An 18,426-nucleotide genomic window follows, 5' to 3' on the forward strand; every position below is an offset into this window, starting at 1 on the left:
TCATTTTGAAGCCACATTTTGGGGAAGTAGAACACAAACTGGCCTTCAAAACCAGCTGCTGGTGTGACTGGGGCAGCTGGGGAGGGATTTCAGTCAGAGACAAGCCAAGGGCTGTGATGTTCCTGTGCTCATCCCTCAGCACACTGAGTGGCAATCAGGACACTTTGTGCCTTGCACTTGAAGCTTTTGCCCTCCTCAGAGTCCTTAAGAAGGGGTGACAGTGGCAGTGCTGGGTTGATGGTTGGACTTGATGATCTTAAAAGTGTCTTCCAACCTTGGTGACCCTGATAAGTGCCTCAGTGTTTTATCCCAGATGCAGAAGTCTATAAAGTCATCCCAGCCAGAGAAGCAAGGAAGTTTGCTTCCAGCAGGGATCAGCAGCACCCAAGGGATGAGCAGGAGCTGCTGATGCTCTCCAGGACCAGTTCCCCAGGAGGTCCTGAGGGTAAGGACAACCTCAGCAGCACAGACAGGAGCTGAGAAGGTCAGATATGCAGGAGAGATGGTAAATGGCCAAACCACACAGATTTAGGATACAAATCTGAGTTTTACAGCAAGACTTGGAAGTCAGACACTCGAGCAGGTGAGTCAGAGACATCTCTGCACAGATGACAGAAATCCAGGTTGTTGTTGGAATCTCAGGCTCCCAACCCTTCCCAATTTACAAGCAGGGGGCCTCGAGGTGTCCCTGCTTGGCCAGCAGGGTGTGAGCAGCGCCCAGAGACCACCACACACTCCCTGGGCTTAAGCTCCTGTTCCATGCTCATTGTTTGCCACCCTGCCATGACTAATCTGGATTTACAACCCGGAAAGCGGCAGGGAAATGGATCTGATCAAAAGGATGATCCTCACAGCCAGAGAACAAGAAAGAGCTGTGCAGCCAGTTGTTCCAGGACACTTAATCCATCAAGCCTTTGCCATTCTACCCTTGGGCTTAGGCTGAGTCAGTTGTGATTTGCTTAAAACCATGAGAATTCCCTCCTCCTCTCAAAAAAAAAAAACCAAACAAAAACCAACCCAGTTATAAAGTTTGTCAAGAAGTGGGGGGGAAAAAATACAGGGACTCACACTACACTTTTACATTCTGAGTCAGTGCTGGGGGGCAGCCAGCTGGCAGCTCTCCATCCAAGGTATCTCCAAGCTTCTGAAAGCCAAGGCAAACACTTGGTTTTATCTAAAAAAGGCTTTGCATCCAGCTGGGTAAATTTGCCCTTCTGCTGCCAGTCACACCTCAGGCCTACAGAAGTGAGGCTCAGTGTCTTTTAGGGCTACAGAAAGCCCTGGGCTGAGCCTTGCTGCAGGATCACCCCCCTGGCTGGGAGAAAGAGGGAATTTGGGGTGCACACACTTGTTTTAAAGAGAGGAAACAGATGTATCACAGCAGGGGCTGTGGCAGCAGCCAGAACCCTGACACCCATTTTTTATCTAATGAAGAGAGCAAGAGGAAATTCCTGGTTCAGAAGATGCTCGAGTGCCCCAATAAACAAGGTTTTATCCTCCTTCTATCCCATAAATCCAAACCTTTTCCATTTTGGGTCAATCACTTCCTCCAGCACTACAACCCAGATTTTACAGAGACCTTTCTCTTTCCATTCCCAGGAGCAGAGAATTTCCCTTGGCTTCTAGATCTAACACGAGCTGGGCTCAACCTTTCTGCACTGTTTTCCACCCTTTGGAAGTGATCCAAGATCCCCTGGACTCAGAGGTTTTACTCAGTTCTGGATAAGGACTTAAAGATGTTTTCTTGGTTTTTTTCCCCAGCAGAAGTCAGAACCACTTTGCTGTGGTTTTACAAGAGCCAGCTGGAGAAAGGCTGGATAACCAGACATCCCCAAACCCAGGGGAGTCCAAAGAAATCCCTGTTCATGGGCTTTTATGCCAGGTTATTCCATACAACTTTCCTTTTTTCCTTTTTTTTCAGCAAAGGGCTGTCTATAAGCCAGAAGTTCCTTTCCTCTTTATCTAATGATCAAGTTCCCTTTACAAGATCACTCAAAGACACTGACCAGATGTGCATTTTAACTGCAAGTTCGTGGGGAAAAATAAAACCATCTACTACAGAAGTATCAGGCAGGAAAACTGCTTATTTTGCAACATGGGATCAGTCTTTCCTCAGCTGCAGCCTTCTAGCTCATGTTCACCTTGAGCCTGGTTTTAGCAGAAGATTGAACAACAATCTGAGATAAGTAGGTTGCATTTACAGTAGAGATTTCCTGGAGCAGCAGGAAACATGAACACCTCATAACATCCCCAGAATCCCCTTCAGATGAGCCAGAAACAGATCCAGCACAGCTGTACAGCAAGCAGGCAGAGTTTCAGGGCTCTCAGAGCAAGGATGCCCTCAAACCTGAAACAGAATATTGCTTTCCATCACACTCACAGGAGAAACTCCTCCTGTCTTCTCCCCACAGAAGATAACTGAGAAGGAACTAATCCTTTAGTCACCAAAGCAAATAAAACCGATTTTAGAGTGGGCATTCAGGATTTTGTAGGTCAAGGGAAGAAAAAAAAAATCCTCAGTGTCCTTATAAGTATCTCATAAGTGCTATCACTGAGGAAAAAAATAATTATGGAAGACTTGAACCAAAAATCTATAATGGAATAATAGGATCATAAAGCAGTTTGGGTTGGAAGGGGCCTTAAAAATCCCTTAGCTCAACCCTTCTGCCATGGGCCAGGTAAGGAATTCACCTGAATTCTTTGCTCTTGTCTGGACCCAGAGATTTTTACCAGCCAGGCCTTTTCTCTGATTTCCTCCACCTCCTGGACAAACTCACATGCTCTCCTCTGTAACAGAGCAAGACTTAGACCAACGTACCCAAAAGTTACAGGCCACTTGAAAAACCTGCCCTAACACAAGTCTATTATTGTACACCCTGTTTACTTAAATTCATTCCCCAGCCTGGGAGACTTTGCACAAGGAAATTTACAGCTCGAATTAATAGAGCAAAATGTAAAACTGCTGGCTCTTGGCTGAGGCTGCAAGCAAGGGACAGGCACAGGTTGTGACTGGGGGTGTTTTCACAGGGCCACTGACACAGAATGTGTTTTCAGGGAGTATTTGTTTTAAATAAGGAAAGTTTATACAGCTTGAGAAAATTATTGGGAAGGAAATTAAATCTCGTTCTGGTGCTCTTCCGTCCCACCTTGACACTTGGAGCTCTCCTCCTCCCCCAGGGCTCGCTGAGGGCAGGTTTCACTCACAGAAAATTGCCTTCCTCCTGCACTCTGATTTACAGCCAGCTCGTGGGCCAGCCCTCTGCACCCACTGCAGGGAAAAAGGGGCAGGCAAGGCTCCTTTTCCCCCTCCCAGGCTGCAGTTTGGGGGTACATGGGGGGTTCATCCCCCTGAGAAACCACACAGGGATGGGTGGGACCCACCAGTCCTGATCCCCCAGGTGAGACTCCCCCAGTGCAGCAGGGCTGGGAGCACCAGCTTTCCTGCAAAGCAGGGAAGCCAAGGCTGGGAACAGCTCTGCTGAGGAAAGCATGGCCCTGGCAGCATGTTCCTGTTCCTCCAATTTCAAAATTTGTGTAAGAAAAGCCCACAAAATAAACATTTGCCAAAAAAAAAGCAAGCTACTGTTCTCTGTCCTTTTATACAGTTGGTGAAAGCAGAGGAGCAGTGATGGTGGAGGAGGTAAATGAGAAATAAAAGCCATTCCTTTTTCTTCCCAACTTTGCCATCAAAACCAATCTGGAACCAGCCCGCCTTCCTCTGCCCACCACAAAGGCATTCCTCCCTCCAGCACAGCCCATTCCTCCCTGCCCCAGGGCACAAAGCCCAACACGAGGCACAAACAGCCACAGAACAGGGGCCTGGCAGCACTCAAAGGGCTTCTCAGGTCCTTCTATCATCCCAAGAGTTTCCTCCCCACCTTGCTGTGGGATTACCAAGGGCTTCCACGACTTTTCACAAGGACAAGGGGGAATGGCTTCTCAGTGCCAGAGGGCAGGGTTAGATGGGAGATTGGGAAGGAATTGTTCCCTGGCAGGGTGGGCAGGCCCTGGCACAGGTGCTCAGAGCAGCTGGGGCTGCCCCTGGCAGTGCCCAAGGCCAGGCTGGGCAGGGCTTGGAGCACCCTGGGATAGTGGAGAGTGTCCCTGCCCATGGCAGAGGGTGGGATGAGATGGGCTTTAAAATTCCTTCCAATCCAGACAATTCTATGGCTGTGTGAATTTGGCAGCAAAGACTTGCACACTGGACACAGTTGCCATCATGTAGGGTGGGAAGGACACAGTCTATAATAATAAAAGGAACCATTTTAAGCAAGAGGACCCCAGGTTCCTCCAGGCACAGCCATCCTCCATCCCAAAGGGCCTGCTGAATATCCACTTCCCCTCCTACATCCATCACACACCACAGAATGCTCCCAAACTCCCCACAGTGCTAAAAGGCCTGAAATCCCAGACACCAAAAGCCTCAAGATGCACCTGCAGTCAGCTGGATGAGTTCCTACACACATCCTCCATAGCTCCTGCATCACAAGGGATCCAAACCCACCACTGCTGCCACTTGATAAACCCAGCAAGTCTGGGAATGAAATCCTCAGGGATGTGTTGGTAGGTTCAGCTCCCTGCTCCCACAAAACCAGTGAGCAGAGCCGTCATCCCAGTGCCTCAGCAGGGCCAGCACCCCACAGAACAGGTTCAGCTTGACTCCAGGTGCTCCCTTCTGCATTTCCCCTTCCAGAAATTCCTCCTGCCACAGGTAAAACAATCCTGGCTGAGCTCATCAGCAGGTGTCAGGCAGGGCACTGCACTTCCCATCACACAGGGCAGCACAGACACATTGACTCAGCAGGTACCTGCCATGCTGCAGCTGAGCCTCCCTGACAGAACAGCACCTAAATCCAGCACATCCCAGCTCTGCTCAATGCCCAGCCCAAAAGGGTTCAATAGCAGCTGTCAGTTTACCTGTCAGAAGGAATTTACTCAGTGAACAGCTATTTCTAAAGGATGATTTCTAGAAATGGGGCTGGGAGAGGAAAAAAGGCTCTGAATTGATATTTAGGGATGGGGAGGGGTAGGATGAAGATTTTCAGGGAAAAAGCTTCTGGCTGCAGATGCCAGGTGTGCCAGCCTTGTCAATCCTTTTCTGAGCCATGCTGAACTGGATTTATCCATGGCTACCCAGGGACTCTTCCTAGCAGGTGTTATTTCAGCTCATACTGGTTATGTGAAGACCAAAAAAAGGGGTATTTGTCCTGTGGTTCAAATCTGCATAAAATGTCCCAAACTGAATAAATTCTGTTGTGTCAGTTCAAACACAGGGATAGAAATCTGCACTTCTCCCTTGAAAGACCTGAGCTCTGTCCTGACAGCCCTTGGCCACACAACTCCAGCTTGTCCCAACCTGGGCTCAACCCTTCTGCACTGTTTTCCACTCTTTGGAAGTGATCCAATATTCCCCAGACTCAGAGGTTTTCCATTGGTTTTACCAAGTTCTAGATATGGGATTGAAGATGTTGTCTTGGTTTTTTCTTTTTTTTGGAAGGTTGGTTTGCTTCTTAAACCAAGGGGTCTTGTGGAGGAACCACATCTTCTCCTTGACCCATTCCCAAATCAAACTGCTCCTAAGAACTTTTGGATTCCCTCCTGTGCCCCATTGGTCCATCAGTAGTCACAACAGAGGGCCTTTTGTGTGTCCTCCAAAGAGCAAAGTCACAGAAGGGACCTGAGTCACTGCTCTGGAAGTCAGGAGGCAGCAGTGCCTCATAAATTCCAACAACCATGGCACAGGGTTTTCTCAGAGCGCCCAAAGCCTGATGAGTAATTAACTCTGACACCCTTAGGTGTTATTAATCCCACTAAACAGGGAGGAAACCTAGAAAGGAAACCAGACAAGCCGTTGGACTCATCCCAGTTTGCCTCAGGAGCAAAGCTTGGCTTGGAAGAGCAGTGCCACTTGCCCAGGGCCCCGCAGGAACTGCAGATCACAGGGGAGAGGACGCAGCTTCCCTGTCTGCAGGAGAGCAGGTACTTCCCCGGCTGGCCCGGGGGGAGCCTGCCCTGCAGCGCTCCCTGGCAGTGCTCACACCCGCCTGCAGCGCTGCAGAGCCTCCCAGAGCTCATTCCAGAGCACATTTGTGCCAGCACATCATCCCAGAACGCCGTGGCTCGGTGGCAGCTCCAGCCCTGGCTGTGCTTCCCCTCCTGAGCTGGCTCACACAGCAGCCATCCCCTCCTGGAAGGCCACCAGGCCAGGCTCACTCTGTGACATAGCCCTGCATGATTTTCCACCTCCCCAGGTTAGCAGTTTTTCCTATCTCCTCCATCAGAGAAGCTCCATTCATTAAATCCTCCCCAGGAGCTCATCAGCACAGCAGAGAGAAGCGCTGGATGATGCACAGCCTCTCACCCTCTCTGCTCCCCACAGGCTCAGTGTGGGGCAGCAGCCACAGCCCCTACATCCCCTCCTGAGCCATGGGCTCCCCTGAGCACAGCCACCACCCTTGCAGACCTTCCAGAGGACCTGGAGCTCTGTGGATGGGGACCTCAATATCTGTGACCCTCCATCCAGCTGCAGCAGCAGCAACCAGAACGAGACACTTGGAGCCCCAGGATGGTTTGGGTTGGAAGGGACCTTAAAGACCCCCTAGCTCCAACCCCCTTGCCATGGGCAGGGACACCAGGCTGCCCCAAGCCCCATCCAAAGGGAACACCTGGTGTCTCCCTCTAAAGTCAAGGCTTCCTTGTGCAGTAGGGGAAAGGAAAAGCACCTTGATCCCAAATACAAGGCAGTCCCCAAAGAGCAGCCCAAGCCCCACTATCCAGGCCAGCAGATCCCAGGGTTTGCTCATCACAGGGGTGATTTTGTCATTTATCCCAGTGTGGGCTGTTGGCTATGGCTGCCAGGTTGGCTGTAGATGGAAGGCGATGTTTGTGAGTTACCAGGGCCCCAAGAAACCTGGTTAGTTCTCCGACCTGAGGACTCAGAGCTTAGAGCCACCCTGATGTGCCAGCTCTGCTGGGCTGTCCCTCATTTCATGGAAAAGTGCCAAGATAGGGCACAGCACAGGGATAGGGAGCCAACACCATCTCAGGGACACAACATGAGGACAGGGAGTCCACAGCTGTCCCATGGGCTATCACACAGCGACAGGGAGCCCCCAGCAGCCCTGGGGACACAGGACAGGGGAGCCTACAGCAGTCCCAGGGGACACAGGATGGGGACATGGAGCCCCCAGCAGTTCCATGGGACACAGGACAGGGAGCCCCCAGCAGTCCCAGGGGACACAGAACTGGGACAGGGATCCCAGAGCAGCACCAGTGACCATCACACCGGCACAGGGAGCCCCCAGCAGCCCCAGGGACCATCACACCGGCACAGGGAGCCCCCAGCAGCCCCAGTGACCATCACACTGGCACAGGGAGCCCCCAGCAGCCCCAGGGACCATCACGCCGGCACAGGGAGCCCCCAGCAGCCCCAGTGACCATCACACTGGCACAGGGAGCCCCCAGCAGCCCCAGGGACCATCACGCCGGGACAAGGAGCCCCCAGCAGCCCCAGGGACCATCACTCCGGCACAGGGATCCCAGAGCAGCCCCAGGGACCATCACTCCGGCACAGGGAGCCCCCAGCAGCCCCAGGGACCATCACACCGGCACAGGGAGCCCCCAGCAGCCCCAGGGACCATCACACCGGGAAGGAAGAGCAGGGACCATCACTCCGGCACAGGGAGCCCCCAGCAGCCCCAGGGACCATCACGCCGGCACAGGGAGCCCCCAGCAGCCGTGCCGGGGGGCAGCCCAGCCGGGCACAGCCCGGGTTGCGCTCCCATGGCGCAGGAGGCAGCAGCAGGAGCCGGCAGAGATGAGCGGTGTGGGCGCCCCGGGCGCTGCCCAGCGGGGTCTCGGCGGTCGGACCGCGGCACCCCGGCCCTGCCCCCGGTGCCCGCTGCGTGCGGCTCGCTGCCCTCGCCGCTGCCCCGTCCCTTCTCCCTGGGGCCATCTAGCGGCACATCTCCATACAGAGCCCTGGAACAGCCGCGCCTCGCCCGGGCCGTATGCAAACCAGCTCTGAGAGCCTGCTCCGAACCCTTGTCGGTGTAGAACACGAAAGAATACGAGCGCACACCGCTGTTCTCGAGGTGAAGAAAAAAAGAAGTTTATTTTCTGACTCTAACATTTATGGTTTTCCAAAAGTGACAGTGCCACCTCTCCAATGACGCTGGACAAACCAACAGCCCCCATCAAATTTCTCCTCCTCCATAAAAGAATGCAAAACAATGAGTTATTTACAGAAAGTGTGTGAGAATGTTCGCTACAAGAATGTCAACATCAGAACACTTAGAAAATCTTTAAAAAAGCCAGGGTGACAAGTCCTCCTGCATCAGAGCGCACAGCAGCATCCCCACCTCGCCAGCCCCTCCTCTGACACACCAGGAGCAGCACACGCTCCCTTTCCCCCTCTGTCTAAGATCTTTATGAACACAGAAAGTTTTAATCCCAAAAAATGCTTTTACAAGGGTAGCAGGCTGGTTAATCACAAAGATACCATCCATGTTTCACAGCCTGGCATCTCACAGCCAAGCCAGAATAATCAGGACTAACTACAAGGTTTGGGGGTTTTTATCTCCATTAAAATTAAGGAGCTGAACACCTGTGCCTCTACACCCAGGATTTTTCCAAGTTGTATTTACCATAATGTGCATGTAGCTGTTCCCATGCACTAAGCCCTGCAAGGAAACCCCAGACCTTCTGCCTAAAGAGATTTCAATGAAATGAGCACTACAAATCCCACCCAAGCCTAGAAAAGCATTCCCTGATCTAGACAAGGTGCACCAGTATCAGATCAGTGAAATTCAAATCACTTCCCTCCCCACAGGAGCAGAGCCCTCACTGATGTGTCACCAGGGTGGCACAGGGGCTGAGGGAACCCTGCTCTGCACACAAAAATGCCACAAGGGCCATCACACACCATTCCCAAGGGGCTCCAGCCAGGCCTGCCCTTCATCTCCAGGAAGGGCTGGCAGCAGGGATTAGGAAACAGTTATTTGCAGAGCTCACCAGGGAAACAACACCATTTGTCTGGGCACAACCAGAGCCCAGAAAAACAACCAGAGGAGACCAAAACCATCCAGGGCTGTGTCCTGCCTGCCCTACCCTTGCTCTGCTCTCTCAGTGCCAAGACAGACACACATTTTGAGCCTTTTTTGTGTCCATTTGCCTATTGCAAACCCTTGACTGGCTCCTCAGCCCCCAGCTGTAAGACTTGGCCATAATGAGCACCCTCCTCTCCACCTGGGCCTGATGGGTCACCAGTGGATGGGGAGGGAGGGCAGCATTTACACCATGGACTGGCAACAGCTGTGCAGCTCGTTTCTTCTGCAAGGAGAATCAGCTCCTAATATTGTATATCTGGATATAAGTATAATTAAGCTTCCAGACTTTATGAAATTTAGGAAGTTACAGAATATCAGAACAGAACCCAGCCTAAAACATTGTGGTGTTCACTCCTACGTATAACATCTCGCTAGCAAATGAGTAATTCATCCAGTGCAGTAATTTTCCTGGAAAATCAATATTTCCTCAATCAAATATCTGGTATTGTCTTGTGACAAAGATGAACACATTCTTGTGACAACAGGCACAAGAAATATCTGCAGCTTTGAAGGTTCTGGTGGCATCCCACCCTTCCAACATCTTTCTTTTTCTATATTAAACCTTTAGAGGGGGTAACAGGTTGTTTTAAAGCCAAAGATCACACTTCCTGGGGAGAGTTTGTAAAAACCAGCATTTATTTCTACTCCATTTCAGCCTGGCCAGGACCATAGGCTCCCATCACAGCTTCCACGCTGTTCCTGGGTGCTGGGCCCTGCCTGAGCCTCCCCTGCAGCACCCAGAGCCCCAAGGGACAGCCACTATCAGCAGATGGCTGGCCCAGATTCACTGGGTGCGCCTTGCCAAGAGTGGAAAATTACACATGGATGCTGTACCTGACTGAGGTCCTTCAAAAGGAAAACCACTGTGGGGAGGTTGGGGACTTCTCACATAAGAAAGCAGGTGTCGAGCAGCCCAGCCAGGCTGGCAGATAATGCAGGATGATAAAAGGCTGCCAGGGCAGCCAGGGGCAGCATTCCACTCGTTTGTCAAGTTCCTTCCCTCCCAGCTATGCTCCTGATTCTGCAGCAGAATCTTTGCCACGCTGGTCCCTGGGTTTCAACATCCTCCCCAAACCCAGGGCTCCTCCTTTGTTCTGCAGCCAAGGAACTCCAAAAATCAAAGAGCAGAGAGACTGATAGGACAGGACCCCACGCACAACCCAAGCCATTTCCCACCTGCCTGCAGGGGCACTTTGGGACCAGCTCTCTGTGGGGACACACTGGCTCCTGGGGACCCAGAACCAGGTTGGGCTTGCTCAGGTCTAGCTTGAATCCCGCACACAAGCAAGGGTGAGTCTGGAAGAGTCCCAGCAAAGAGTAAAAGCAGCTCAGTTTGTGCACAGGCTCCATGGAAAACCTCAGACCCTGAGGTTTAATGCTCTGCCATGGATGGAAGTCCAGCCATGGATGGAGAGCAGCAGGCCCAGCATCAGCTGCAGGAGCAGGGAGGAGAAGCAGCTCCACAGGGAACCTCTGTGAGCCCTTCCCACATTTTCACACAGTCAGATGCCAGATTTGCACAGAGCAGCTGCTTTCTCCCCCACCCTTCAGCTCCATGTAAATCACACTGCTTCTGTCTCTGCTCATCCCACCAGCCCCCAGAGAAGCAGAAACCAGAAGTTCCAAGACCCTGGAGCCCTTTTGAGTCACAGGGAAGGCACATCTAACACATCTAAAACTCCCTCCAGGGAAACAACCCCCCCACAGCTCTTGAGGGGAGCCAGGAAATCACACAGCAACCATTTCCATCCGTGTCTACACCACGTCCCCCTCACTTCTCACAGTTTCCTACCTTCAGAAGGGTTCCAGAGCTCCCCATCATAGGTCCTCTCCCAAAAACATCTCAGAGCTCCTTCAACAGCACAGCTTTGAGGAACAATCCTTCCCTGGCCTGGATCAGGTATAAAAACTCAAGGCCTTCTTCTTCTTCCACACAGCAAATTCTCACTTTAATGGTCTCTTTATTGGCCACAGCTGGTTCTTGTTGAGCCTGATGGGCATTGCTTGCACCTGGGCATAGGAGGAGGGCAAGCACCACTCTAGGCAGGCAGTGAGTGCCCTCACAGAGGTGCCCACACTGTTCTGAGCAGTCCTGGCACTAAAATTCATGTGAAGCTCTCACCAGAGATGTGCTGGGTCCCACTCAGGGCTGGGGAGGCATCTGGGGCAATGTACAAGTGATGTGCCAAGAATACATGAGAATTTTCCTCTGAGTTTACAGACTGTGCCCTCCCCTCCATTTTTCTGTGGTAAATAGGATTTAGCCCCAAAAAGGGTGTTGTTTCTGTCCCACCTCATCTCAGTGCAAACACCAGGGTGTCCAAACTGCAGAGCAGCTGAGAAAGCAGCATCTTCCTCCAGTGTGACCACCAGGGTGCTCACCCAGCCCCGAGACATGGCCAGATCAGCCCCTGCCTGTTATTTCCCCCATCAATTGCCCACATCAGCATCTCCAAATCTGATGGAAACACTTTTTCCAATGGAAACCCTTTTCCAATGGAAACCTCCGTGCTCTTGGCGTGGCCTCAGCCCCTGATTGCACTGGGGTGATGTGATTTAAGAGGAAGCCGAAAAAGCAGCGATTGATTACCCGTAAAACAGGGTTCTAATCCAATAAATAAATGATAAATCAGCGTGTCTCCTCTTAGTGAGGAGCTGGAGACTCCGAGTTGCCCGGGAAGGAGCTGAACAGAATATCCATTATTCAAACCAATCGCAGCTACCCAAGTGGAAAGAACAGCTGTGCCTTCATGTTTCCTGACACTTCTCCTTGTTACACCACCCTCACTGAATGTGGAGTGATTTGGACTCGAGGTAACTCATTAAGGGAAGGCAGGGAAGGCCATTTTCCAGGTCTACTCATCCCTGTCAGTTCAGATCAGAACCCGACACCCAAGGAGCAAAATGGGGTTACTTGGATACACCTCCAATGGTTCCTGCTGCTCCCAGGGCAGGCTCTGCCCCTGCAGGGGAGGATTCCCCCACAGCTCTGCTCACACAGCTCTGTAGTGGATATTTTTGCCCCCAACAAGGGAGAGGAATGATGAGGAGGACTCCATCCTATCAGAAGGCTAATTAATTACTTTATTATACAATATTACATCTATATTACATTACATCTAAAGTGAATCTGCCAAGCACTCAGCTCTGCACTCCACTGCCCAGAATCTCCTGACTGTCACCCAACAATCCTCACACACACACACACACACCTGGCACTGATAGGCCAAGGAAGCAAAACACCATCACTGTGGGCAAACAATCTCCATACTGCATTCTACTTTGGCACAAATACAGGCCCAGCAAACGAGATGAGAATTGTTGTGATCATTCTCTGAAGTTCAGGGAATGTGAATCCCAGAAATATTCTTTACTTTTCTCTGTGAGGAGAAATGTGGCTACACAGCTCCATTAAGCATTTGTGATGCAGGACCACCATCCTACCCAGCACCATCTTCCCGTCCCACCACTCCTGGAAGCACTGAGCCTCCAAGAGTTTAAAACTCCTTCAGAAATGCCCCAGCCTGCTGGAACCTGGGAATTCCCTCCCACAAACCCCTGCCTGTCCCTGCCTTCCAAAGAGCCCTGACGCTGAGATGCACACACACAATTCAGAGCCTTAATGAGAGCACGCACCAGCCTGGGCACAGACAATGGGCATTTCTCATCACTCTTCAGACACAGCCAGAAAGTAGGACAGCACTTGATTTGGAAGCTCTTCTAGACCTGGAAAAACACTTCCCCCCAGGAGCCCTGGGATAAGGTCCCCTCTGAGTTCATCCCAAAGTTTCACTGGCTGCTCCAAGATTCTCAGGCAGGGCAAGTGTCTTCTTTTTTTGCTCTGGGAAGGTTTTCTTCCCCATTGTACACCCACTGCACATTAAAAAGCAATCAATATAATCTCCACGGTTTACCCTGAAGTTTGATGCATGTCTTCCTTGCTTTTACATCCTTGTTCTCACATTTTTGTGCCCCCCTTTGGTGTCAGCAAAGCCAGTTTATCTCTGGCCCAGAGCGAAGTGGTTTGTGTGAAATGGCAGTTTCTGGTGCAGAAGGGTTTTGTAATGAGGCAGGAGGCAGAAATCAGAGCTAAACCAAGGATATAATGAGGCAAAGTGCTTATGAAGGGTAGCTGTGTGTAAGAGAGAGTACAAGTGTAAGGCAAGCTGAAGGAGTACGAATGAAACTATGAAACAAAACATAAACACATTGGTTTTGTGCTTACTCGCACTGGGACCTGTCTGTGAGTGAGCAGGCAGAGAGCAAAGACAAAACCACGGGAGCAAAACAGCTCAGTAGATGTGACATGTGAGGGAGGGCATCAGAAACTCAAGGAGACAAAGCAAGGAGGGCTCTGCCACCCAAACCAGCCCATGGCACAGCCAGGAGGGTGACATTTGTGAAACCCCTGCGCTGCTCTCAGACTCAGCTACACTCACACACACCTGGAAAACCCTGGGAGGTTTCCTGCAAGAGTGCCAGGCCCAAAGCTGCTTCCCTCAGAATGCCCAGCACAAAGGTTCTCCTTTGGAGTGTGTGGAAGTCCCCAGGAGCCATTCTGGCCGTGCTGGGGGCAGCCCTGCCCTCCTGCTCTCCGGTGAGCAGAGCGAGGGGGTCACAGCATTTCCAGCCGTGCCTCTGTGTCCTCTGCCTCTGAGGAAGGAACACTTCCAATTCTGATCTTTTCCTTTTGGCCACTGCTGCTGGCATCCCCTTCATTCCTCATGCCCGGGCCCCTGGGGATGCCCAGGACCCCCTGACCCCACTGCTGCCCCTGCCAGCCCTGGGAAAGGCTCCTCGGGGGCTGCTGGAGCTGAGCCGTGCCCGAGCTGCTGAGCCGTGCCCCTGGAGCACCAAGGGTCACTATGACAAAATGAACATGGAGGTCCCCTCTCATTTCCTAGCACTTAGAAAAGAGGAATCGAACCTGCACTAGTAGAATCAAAACCCTCCATACTTCCCTTATATTACTTTCTGGTAAGGGCAGCTAAACAAGCTATCTGGCCCATACCCCAAAAATGATGGTTCAACTCCTTGCCCTGCTAATGAACCCGTGCTCCTGGAGCCGAGCCGTGCCGTGCCGAGCCGTGCCCGTGCCCGTGCTCCGAGCCGTGCCATGCCGAGCCGTGCCCCTGGAGCCGGGCCGTGCCGTGCCGGGCTGCTCCCGCCAGGTGGCGCCCCAGGAGCGGCTGAGGCAGCACCGGGCCCCGGGAGGGATCGGCCCCGCTCCCGGGATCGGCCCCGGCCTCGGGATCAGCCCGGCAGCGGCCGCGGGGACACCCCCAGCCCGCACGGAGCCCCCCTGTCCTCCTCCTGCCGGCTGCTGGCTCCGGGCATCCAGGTCCTGCCCTCTGCCGCGGTTTCATGATTCCCTAATTTCGCGATTTCCCGAATTCAGGACGAAATGAGCTGTGGCACGAGGATGGACCTTCGCCCTCCCCATCCCGACCCCGTCCCCCATCCATCCATCCCTTTCTCCATCCCTCTCTTCCTCCCTCCCTCCCTGCCCGGAGCCAGCCAGGCCAAGCGCTGCCGCCCCGTCCGTGCAGCCTCCCGACAGCAGAGGTTTGGAGCCGCGGGATGGCGAGCTGGGGGAAAGGGAGGACGGATTGGTTGTTTCTCTCTCGTCCCTTCCCCTGGTTAGATATTTGGCAGAGGGGACAAAGCAGAGCCGCCTGTGGAAGGGCTGTGAACACAAACACCGGGGACACTCACACCTGTTTCCCTCTCCTTGGTCAGGGACCCCAAATCTGTCCCGGGGTGACGGGGGAGCCTGGGGCTGCTCAGCGAACTGCTGTTGGCAGAGATGAATCTACCCAAAACACGCGACAGCAAAAGTATCGCTAAATGAATCCCAAACCCAGCGCTCCGAGCCTCCGAGCCCCATCCGGGCTGAGCTCGGCCAGGCGGGACTCAGCCGGGAAAGCCGGGGCCGGAGGGGATGCGGGGACAGGGCGCACCGTGCCCGGCGTCCCGCACCGCACGCGTCTGGTGTGGAGTGAAAAAAACGCGCTCACAGCCGCATTTCTTTACATCAACTTTATATAATCACGCACACACAAGTATTTGAGCTATATAAATATATGAAGTGTGTATAAAACTGCTTTCTGAATATCACGCGCAGAGAAAGCTGTGCATAAAGTGTCATCCAGCTGCAGAGCGGCTCTGGAGCTCCTGGAGCGGCCGTAACCACAGAGCTGCGAGCGGGCGAGCGCGGCCGGGCGGGTGTCCGCAGCTGCTGCCCGGCTGCACGCCCGGTCCCGGGGTCGGCGTCGCTCACCCGGCTGCTGCTGAACTCGGGTTTCTGGACTGGTTTGCCCCTCCGTTATTGTTACTATCGGTAAACGTTGCCATCCATTAAACAATGTCCCTGCTGGCCCAAGCGCCGCTTTTCCCGGGAGCGAACCCCTCGGGATGCGAACCAAACCCCGCTCGCTCGGACCAAAACCATTTTCGGAGGGGTCACCGCTCGCTGCGCTCCCACCCGCGTTCCCCCCGTGTTCCGCCAAGGAGCCCTCCCGAGACAGGTTATTCCTCCTCTTCTGGAAGGGTTCCTGTTGAAAAATCGGATTTAAAACAAACCAAAAAAGCCACAGGACCACCGCTACCACCGTGGGGCGGCTCTCGGCTTCACCCCCCCACTAATGACTGACGGCTGGTGCCACTGAGACAAATAAATACATCGTAAGGAGGGCAATGGGTCGCGAGTAGTTTTGGCCCTAAGGTGAGATTTAGCAATGACCGCCCATTAAAACGAGCTTTTCACTTTTCCTAGGGGTAGCCCCTACCCCCACCCGCTCCGGCAAGGGAAGCGAGGGAGCCTCCTGACCTGGTTTATAATTGTATTTAGGTTTGAAGGGTTTTTTTCTGCTTGCTTTTTTAGATCGGAGACGGGAGAAATGAAAACCGGCTGAAAAAGGACTCGGGAGAACGGAAGAATTAAAAAGCGTCCCTCGAAAATCCACGGGGAAGGCCAGGACTGGACAGCGAGGGAAAGCTGGAAAAATACATTTTCAAGAAACCTGTGGAAAATAAACCAGGAGCGGTCTCGGGGCAGAAGGGACAGAATCCTGCCGAAGATCGCGGTGACATCCCCGAGGGAGCGCGCTCGGGCAGCGCGGCGCCGGGGACCCCTTTCCTGCAGAGGGACCTAAAACGGGACTCCAGGAAAGCTTGGAGAAACCCCCCCAGCTCCCTCCCTGCCAGCTCCTCGTGCCCCAAGAACACCTCCTCGTTTTACCCCCCGTCAGTGCAGCCCCAGGGATGCTCCAGCCGGACCCCGCGGGCCCAGGCTCGGCCGGCCCCCCTGCCCGGAGCCGCTCCGCTCGTACCTTCCCTGGGAGGAGCAGGTCCGGGGGGAAAAGCACCGCTGGCTTTTTCTCTCGGGCTTATTTCCTTGATAACTTTATTTTGTGAGTGGCGCTCGGGCGGCTTGAAAGGAAATAAAGCTTGAAAGGACCTCGGGAAGGAGAGAAGCCAAAGGCAGAGGGGAGCTGCCCCGAGAGGGGGTCGGGGTGTCCGTGGGGTCGGGTCGGCTCCGCTCAGCCCAGCCCGCTCGGTGCTGGTTTGGTTTTTATTTGAGTGCTTTCTCTGGGAAGGTTTTTATGTGCGAGAGTGAGGGAAAGCTTCGTTTGGCGAGACCAAGGTGAAATTCAGCAGGAATTATGACCGCGGTTACCTGAGCTAAAGGTCGAACTCTGTTTCGGCTGAGAGCGTTTAGAAGTATAATAATTATTAAGCACTTATTCTAGAATAATCAGATCATAAAAAGCAAGAAACCAAAGAAAGAAAGAAAAGAGATGGATTACAAAGGGGAAAGCCCAAAGGTGGTGTCTGCGAGGTAGCTGCGGGTTGAGCTTCCACGAAGGAGGGTGGCAGATGAGGAAAGCGCGGCTCCGGAGCCCCGGCCCGGCCTCGGGGCTCACCCTGCCCGGAGCAGCCCCCGCGTCGGGGCGAGAGGATGGGGCCGGGAGCTCAAACAGCGCCTTGGACGGCCACTTCCAGCTCAAGGGCTTCGCCCCGCCGTGTTTTTACACGCCTTAATTGTTCCCTAATAATGCGGGGTTTGGGGAGAAGCACGTGGGAAGTTTGGGGTTGGCTGGGGAAAAAAAAAAATCAAAACACCAAAACAAAAATGCCAACAAGAAAAACCCCAAGGCATCGCCCTCCGGGGCTGCCTCCCTGGGAACCGCTGGGTTTTTTCTCCCCACCCGCAACCAAAAACCTTCAGGTGCAAAGGGAGATGGCTGCGCGGCGCCCAGGGCGGTACCGCGGAGCGAAGCCCAGAGCCCCAGGCTGGGATGTGCTGCCGGGGGTCTCTCCGCTCCCCCGGGACTCTCTGTACGTGGGGCACAGGATGAGGGCTCGGCGTTGCCACCGTGCCCCCGTGGGTTTCTCGGCGAGGCACGGCTGGAGGTGCCGAAGGAGGGAGGTTTCTCCCGCCCCGTTTCCCCCATCAGATGATTCCAGCGCCGCCGTCCCGGCGCCTCCAGCGCGGATCCGCCCGGCCGGCTGTCGCTCCCGGCCCGGTGACAGGGACCGGGGGGGCAGCGGGGCGGGCCCCGCACGCTGCCAAGCGCCAGCGCCTCGAGGCAATCGCCTCATCGGCCCATTTACCCTCCCGAGACGGCAAACAATCGCTCCGTCCGTCAGCCATCCCTCCGTCCGTCCGTCCGTCTCTCAGCCCTGGCCGGGGCCGCGCTCCGGTCACCCGCTGGCAGCGCCCCTCGCCCCGGGCGTGCCGGCAGGAGCTGGGCAGTGTCCCCCCGGGGAATGTCCCCCTGGGAGTGTCCCCGCACAGCCACGGGCACACTCAGGGGCTCGGAGTCCTCCCCATTTTGGGAAGCGCTCATCCGAGAGCGGCCCCGACCCCGCTGCCCACCGGGGGCTGCGGCTGGGGCTCCCACCCGGGACGGCGTGTGCGCTCCTGCAGACACACGGCTGCTAAATTTCAAGAAACCCCTCTATATTTTTAATTTTTCCCCCTTTTCTTTTCTCTTTCCTTCTCCTAAACTCTCTTTCTGCCTTCCCAAAATCGTTTCCCGGTGCAATCCTGCAGCCCGAGGCGAGGGAGGAGGCGCATGGTCCCCGCTTCCAAGATTTTTACGAACAATCGTTAAAGAAATCAAACTTTTTTTTTTCTTGTCTTTTTTTTTTTCCTTCCCTTGTGCAGAGGCCGGAGAGGTCCCTTTGATCTGCGAGGCCTGGCGTGCTCCGAGCCCGCACGCCGGCTGTTTGCGGGGAGGGGGCTCGGGAGCCTCCGAGCCGGGACATAAAAGGGGGGAAGAAAAAAAAAAAGACAAAAAAAAATCTTAAAAAA

General features: G+C 53.8%; 1 protein-coding gene across 1 annotated transcript in view; it reads right to left on the reverse strand.

Annotated features, from left to right (window-relative positions):
- Positions 1-16,539, reverse strand: part of TBX5 (T-box transcription factor 5) — a 136,029-nt gene extending 119,490 nt beyond the window's left edge. Inside the window, exon 1 of the mRNA XM_030959250.1 lies at positions 16,439-16,539. The gene's annotated coding sequence lies outside the window, so the exon portion shown is untranslated. The remainder of the gene's footprint in view (positions 1-16,438) is intronic.
- Between the last annotated feature and the right edge of the window lie 1,887 nt (positions 16,540-18,426).

Source organism: Camarhynchus parvulus, chromosome 15 (genome assembly GCF_901933205.1).
Source record: "Camarhynchus parvulus chromosome 15, STF_HiC, whole genome shotgun sequence".
Lineage (NCBI taxonomy): Eukaryota > Metazoa > Chordata > Aves > Passeriformes > Thraupidae > Camarhynchus > Camarhynchus parvulus.